We start from the raw sequence: 7,287 nt of genomic DNA, 5'->3' as shown, positions 1-7,287 counted from the left end.
TCCATTTTTGTGCAAAATTTAGCGGTTATTATTACTCCAATAACAGAGAAGATGAAATGGGTGGATAGTGATTTATTGGGGCCTATCTTTTCATTGAATTGGGCCTATCACTTTTTATTTTATGTTGATCCATTTTGTTTTACACCAAAACTTTCTCATATCTAAGTAAAGAGTAATACAGTACATTCTTAATTAAGATTCAATAAAACCTAATTTAAATTAGCACAAAGTTTTTGCGTTAAGATTTAATAAAACCTAGTTCAAACCCGTAATCACATACTATTAACATGTATTAGTTGCACAGTTAATTACACTGTAATATACGAACACTATACCAACTAAAAAATAGAGCTGCCCAAGAAATAGTATCAATATCTATAAAAAAACTACTTTGCAAAATATTAATAAGGAAAATGCTACGGTATATTTCAAATGAAGTAGTTCCAACGCCGTTTCCTAGAATTATGGGTATGGAGTTGGCGTGCACCTCCTATCTTTTTAATAAGTCCACTTCCTTTTCTTTTTAAAAAAAATAGTACTAGTAATATTTTTTATATCCTAATTAATGGGCTATTAGTCAATCTCATTATATTTTATACGATTCTCTGATTTTACTTGTTGTTACATTTAAAATAATATAATTGGTCAGTAAACAAATAAAGAAACAGTTGTTGGTTTCAAATTTCAATTGTTGGTCTCTGGTGATATGAAAAAAAGAATTAAGAATTTAAAAAGTTATTGTTTGAGATGGCCCTCTTTGTAAAGAAATTTCGTTATCATGCATGTGCTCTCGGCCTTAAAATCTGAAATTCTTGAGCAACGCTAATTAACCTTTTTCTTTTGACGAAAATCAATATTTTTAAAATGATGCGTATGCATCACTAGCTGACGGGTGATAATATAGTGGACTCAGTAGAAGTATTAGCTCATCCACAACGTTGTTCATATACCGTTCCTTAAACTACTATTTGCAGGCTCCACTGTACTTTTTTTACTCCATTCCTTAACTAAGGAACGAAACCTGCAACCCTCCGTTCCTTAGCCGTTCCTTAACCGTTCCTTAAATTACTATTCATTCAATTTCATTTCTTATTTTTATTTCCAACCCAATTCAATTAAAACAAACACACTTTATTAAAAAACACACAACATTAAAAAAAATTACAACTTAAACTTAAAAAAATAAAAAACACACAATTAAAATCCTAAAAAATAAAAAACACACAATAAAAAACACACAATTAAACGTGGGAAAATAAAAAAACTACTCCGCCGGCTAATCATCCTCCAGAGGCGGTCGAGGTTGAGGGGGAGTCGGAAGGCCAAGTTGTGCTGCCATATGCACAATTCCGTTCCACCAGGCCGCGAATTGGGCGTACGAGAAGCGGGAAGTGTCCGCCATTGTGGCGGTCATGTACGCCACCATAAGAGTGTCCGAGCCTCCCCGCGAGCCCGACCCCGAGGCCGGCTGGCTTGATTCGCCTCGGCCCTTCCTCGCTCTAGCCGCCTTCGCCGCCTTCGTCCCTTGCGGCCGACGGCGCCCACGGCTGGATCCCCCGTATTCGCTGGGCGTACCCACAAACACCTGCGGTTCACCCTCGCTGCCCTCCCCAGTGTCACCAGACGAGTAGTTGTCGCTCGCCGTGTGCTTCGTGCGCTTTGAGGTTGAGCCTGAGCTGGAGCGGACACCGCCTGCTCACATTTCCCCTTCCTTGACGAGCTGCCAAATATCAACAAATTTGAACTGTAGACCGGTGTCCTGGTGGAAGGCGCGCAAAGCCGCCCTCAGAATGTCGGCGCCCGAAGCTCCGCTTTGGTAGTGCGCCGCTTCGGCCGAGTAGATGCCGCAGAATTTTTTGACATGTAAGTCGACTCGGCCAAAGTGAGCACGGAGCATTGTATATTTGCGCTTCCGGGCCCCTTTCGGCTTAGTCTGGTGGTAGACATCACAGACCTTTTCCCAGAAGCACTTGGCGGCTTGTTGATTCCCGACGATGGGATCGTACGAGACGGTGAGCCAGGCGTTGTACACCGCCTTTGTTTCTTCGTTGCTGTACGGATGCCGGCCCAGATCCTCCGGTTCCTCCTCCTCGGCCGCCTCAGACGCATCCCTGGAGCTTCCACCGCCTCGGCCTTCTCCCTGGGTGGGTTCAACGGGGATATCCTCCCAAATCTGGGACAATCCCTAAGAAGGCCGCGAGGCGGAGGGTCGAGCGTATGCATCCACATCGAAAGTGGATGGTTGGTACCCACCCGGCATCGCCGACCCCTGGGTGCCCGGCGTCGACGAACCGGAACCACCAAGTGTGTTGTACATTGTCTCCCAATCGCCGAACGCATTGAGATCCCACCCACCGGAGCCGCCACCGCCGTAGTTGCCATCGCCGGACATTTTGTGAAGAGATTGAATATGAAAATTGGAGAGGAAATGAAGTTGATTTAGAAAGAATAGATGTGTAGTTGTGTGTGAAATGAGGATGAATTAGGAGTATTTATAGAATAAGAAAATAAAAAAAATAAAAATAATAAAAAACGGTAATAATACCGTTAATTTTTTTTTATAAAAATCGAATTTTTTTAAAAAAATAATAATTGCGTCAGCACGTGACGTCGCCCACTCGCGGGCCGGCGAGTGGGCGTCACACACGACGCGGGGGAGAGCCACGTCGCCGAAGCGCGTGGCGGCACAGACCGTGCCGCGAGTCGTGCCGTCGGCACCCGGCATGGCATGGGAACGGAACCTCGATGAAACCATGCTCCGCAACGCGTTCCGTTGCAAAGTCGTTCCAGCGGAACGGCACGCGGAACGCCGGCGGCCCGCGTTGCGGGAGCTCTTAACAAGTCAAAATTAAGCACCGTAAAGATACAAAGGAAAAAAGAATAATTAGGTCATGCATTTGACTATTTGGCAACATTAATGACACAAACGGAAAATCAAGAGCATATAAAGGATTTTTTTTAATTAAAGCAAGCCTAGTTATATTGTGAAATTGATGTTGTTTTAAAAGAAAGTTTCAAATAGTGAGACCTAGATGACTAATGAGACACCATTAAGATTTTCGTTATTGAGAAGTCTGAAAGTCTGTCACACATGTGTATTGATAATGGTCTTGTTTTAGAGTACGAGCAAAATATTCGAAATCTAAGAATCCGATTCGAACTAATTCAATAAATATTATTTTTTAAAATTATTTTGACGAAATAAATTATTCAATAAATCCAAGAATCCGATTCGAACTAATCCAAGAATCCGATTCGAAATATTGTTTTCGTCAAAATATTTTGACGAAAATCAAATATTTTTAAATGGATATTTTGACGAAAATCAAATATTTTTAAATTGATGCGTATCCATCACTAGCTGACAGGGTAATAATAGAGTGGACTCACTAGGAGTATTAACAAGTCAAAATTAAGCACTTTAAACCTACAAAGTAAAAAAAAGAACAATTCAAATTTAGGATTAAAAAACAAGACATAATTAGTTTCGATAGTAATGGTGGTATCATTCGTTCATTTAAAGTAAAACTCAAAGAATAATTATTAGGTCATGCATTTGACTATTTGGCCACATTAATGGCTCAAATGGAATTATCAAGAGCATAAAAAGGATTTAAAAAAAAATTAAAATAAGCCTAGTTATATTTCAAAATTAATGTTGTTTTAAAAGAATGTTTCAAATAGTGAGACCTAGATGACTAATGAGCCACCATTAATATTTTCGTTATTGAGAAGTCTAAAAGTCTATCACATATGTGTATTGATAATGGTCTTGTTTTAGAGTACGAGCAAAATATTCAAAATCCAAGAATCCGATTCGAACTAAATCTATATTTAAAATTCAGTTTAGATTTTCAGTTCGAATTGGATCGTATATAAAATTCGAAGTATTCAAAATTGAAAATATATTTATAGGGATGTATTAAAATGACAACCCCTTTTATTATGACACCATACCACCATTCTCAACCGTAGGATCTGGAAATCGGCAATTGTCATGCTGCCATGTGGCAGCTAATTTCAATTAAAAAATAGAAAAAATAGGATAAAGGGTAATTTTGGCATTTGTTATCCTTACCCCCACAATTCACGTTTTTTCCTTAGACCATCCACTACGTTGTCTCTATACCGTCCCTTAACTACTATTTCACCACTATTTGAGGGCCCCACTGTCCTTTTTTCCTCCATCCCTTAACTAAGGGACGGAACCTGCAACGCTCCGTCCCTTATTCCGTCCCTTAATTACTATTCATTCAATTTTATTTTTTATTTTTTTTACAACCCAATTAAATTTAAACAAACACAATTCATTAAAATTAAAACAACATTACAACTTAAACTTAAAAAAAAAAAGAAAAAAAGACATAATTAAAATTCTAAAAAAATAAAAAATGACATAATTTAATCTTCTCCGCCAAAGTTTTCTCAAATGTGCTTAATTAGATCCTCTTGGAGTTGGGTGTGGGCGCTAGAGTCGTGTGTCCTTGCCCGAATAGCCAACCGTTCTTCTATAGACGGATGCGCTCCACTTCGCGGCGGACTACTTGCGGTTGAGCTTCCGGGAGATTCGGGGTCGAACCAATTTCCCGCATCGGGTCCTTCGTCTCGGACAATCATGTTGTGCAAGATTATGCACGTATACATGATGTCGACCATGCTCTCCATGAACCAGGAACGAGCCGGGGCTTTGATGATATTGAAGCCTCCTGCTTCTGCGCAAAAAGAGCTTGCTTTGGGTTCGCAGGCCTGCCGCACGTCTTCACGAAGGTCGGCCACTTCGGGTAGATGCCGTCGGCGAGATAGTACCCCATTTTATACAGCCGGTTGTTGGCGACGAAGTTGATGGCCGGCGCTTTACCATCCAAAACTTCAGTAAAGAGATCAGACTGGTGGAGCACGTTTAGGTCGTTGTTCGAGCCAGGGACCCCGAAGTACGCGTGCAAGATCCACAGCCGGTAGTCGGCAACGGCCTCGAGTACAACGGTTGGGTCGGTGCCTTTGTGGCCGCTCTTGTAGGACCCCCTCCAAGCCACCGGGCAATTCTTCCATTGCCAGTGCATGCAATCGACACTGCCAAGCATCCCGGGAAATCTGTGCACTTGTTCGTGCAGGTTGAGGAGGAACTGACAATCGTCCGTGCTTGGCATCCGGAGAAATTCGTCACTGAAGGCTGTCCGGACGCCTCTGCAGAAGTTGAGCAAGCACATGCGCCCAGTGGTGTCTCTGATGTGGAGGTATTCGTCGAATATGTCGGCCGTTTGTCCAGTCGCAAGCTGACGGATGGCTGCAGTACATTTCTGCAGCGTCGTGTGGCTGGGACGGTCGACCGCGTCGAACCCTTCTCGGAAGAACTCTTCCCGGGCCGCCAAAGTATTCGCTATGTGGAGAAATAGCAGTTTACTCATGCGGAAACGGCGACGGAAGTAGGTATCTCCCCAAATCGGGTTATCGCAGAAGTAGTCTCGTACTAACCGTGCGGCGGCTTCCTCCCGGTTCCGATTGATGTACTTCCGGGAGCGTCGTGGGGGTGGCGCGGCTTCCTCCGCTTCTCGTCGTCGATCTTCTTCAAGTGATTGTTCCATTATTTGACGCATTTGCTCAAAAGGATGCATTTGTTTGAGTTGATTTAAGATGAAAATTGGGGTGATAGAGAGGATTTGAGAGGAATAGATGTGTGTTTGTGTGTGAAATGAGTATGAAATAGGGTTATTTATAGAGTAAATAAATAAATAAAATTAAAAAAAAATAAAAATTAACGGTAACATTACCGTTTGAATTTTTTTTTTATTAAAATTTGATTAAAAAAAAAAATTGAATTATTGCGTCATCCGTGACGACGCCCACTCGCGGGCCAGCGAGTGGGCGTCACGCATGCATCGGGGGCGCGCCACGTTGCCCGGTCGTGTGACGGGCCGACGCGTCCCTTGTCTCGCGGATGCGGGCTACGGGACGGGCTACGGGACGGGACGAGGGTTGCAACGCGTCCCGCGGCGGAACCGTCCCTCCGGGACGGAACGCGAGCCGCGCGGGACGCGTAGTGGATGCTCTTATTCCACAAATTTTGTTCCAGATTTCTTCCAAATCGAGAGATGATATTCACGCGATTCGTCATCTCTCTCCAGTTTGAATGATATTCACGCTTTTTCATCCAAATCTGGTAATGATATTCCTCAATTTCATCAATTCCATCTTCAATTGTCGACAATTTTGATTCCAATTGCAACAAATTTTATTCAGTTTCAGCATTTTAGGTTCCACACTTTTGAGTTCCATAACCTGATCGAAGACGATTCTGCCTTCTTTCAGCTCCATAATTTTCATCCGATTTCAAATTGCAGACGACATGGCAACTGATTCGATTATCAGATTTGATTTGGAAGTTTTTCCAGAAGGTGAGCAATTACATGTTGTAGAAGTTTAATTTTCTATGTGTTCGACGATTAATGGTCAATTTTGTTATATTCTATCTTTCTTTGATTAGAACTTGTTCAGTTGAGTATGTTCCAATTTGTGTTGAAATTACATGTTATTTGCTATGAATTGAGTTTTTTTACGAACCTACTAATTATTGTTAAAAATTCGTTTTGATTCACTTTTGATTAAGTTCTTATGGTCATACTCTGTTTTTTACAAGATTGGTGCATTATGTGGTACATGTTGCAGTCCACCATATGGTCAATTGCAAGTTCGGGAAGTAGTTCTGCAAGCTGATTGGGGTCCATGAAGGAGAAGGTTGTGAAGTTGATAACGAAACCATTGCGTCGGTGTTGAAAATACGGAGAAATGTGTCCCCCGTGACTTAATAAATTTTGGCAGACAAAAGGAATAAGAGAGCACTTAGTTCGTTTTGAAGTGCTTGAAGATTGTAATTGAACTCCATGAATTTTGATCTGTAATTGAACTCAATGAATTTAATCTGCTCCGATTTGTAGCAATTTACTTCGGATTCTCCCCTTTGATTTCTGTGAATCTCTTCTTGCTCCATGTTGTAGACGTTTGATTTTCTGTGTTCGACGATTATTGTTGAAATCTGCGTTGATTCTATCTTTTTTAGATTAGCACCTTTTAAGATGTGTGTTTCGATTTGTGTTGAATTTACCTGGAGTTTTGCTGCCCAAATTCGTTTTGATTCATTTTTTTATCTAGTTCTTATGGTCATACTTTAGTTTTACCTGAATGCTGCATTATGTGGTACGTATTGTCGTCTACCATATGGTTAATTGCAGTTTATATATGATTTGCATTTCATTTTATCCAGTTGCAGTTTATATTTTGATGTACGTAAGC

The 7,287-nt window shown here is 41.4% G+C and overlaps 1 long non-coding RNA gene across 1 annotated transcript; it reads left to right on the top strand.

Moving 5' to 3' along the window:
* Positions 1-6,063: 6,063 nt before the first annotated feature.
* LOC121799255 lies at positions 6,064-6,935 on the top strand. Its single transcript, XR_006050228.1, has 3 exons — positions 6,064-6,157; positions 6,238-6,392; positions 6,635-6,935. It is a non-coding gene; the product is annotated as an uncharacterized LOC121799255 (long non-coding RNA).
* Positions 6,936-7,287: the final 352 nt, after the last annotated feature.

This window comes from Salvia splendens, chromosome 4 (genome assembly GCF_004379255.2).
Source record: "Salvia splendens isolate huo1 chromosome 4, SspV2, whole genome shotgun sequence".
Taxonomy (NCBI): Eukaryota; Viridiplantae; Streptophyta; class Magnoliopsida; order Lamiales; family Lamiaceae; genus Salvia; species Salvia splendens.
The sequence above is the reverse complement of the archived record's forward strand: the minus strand, read 5'-3'. Positions and strand labels throughout refer to the sequence as shown.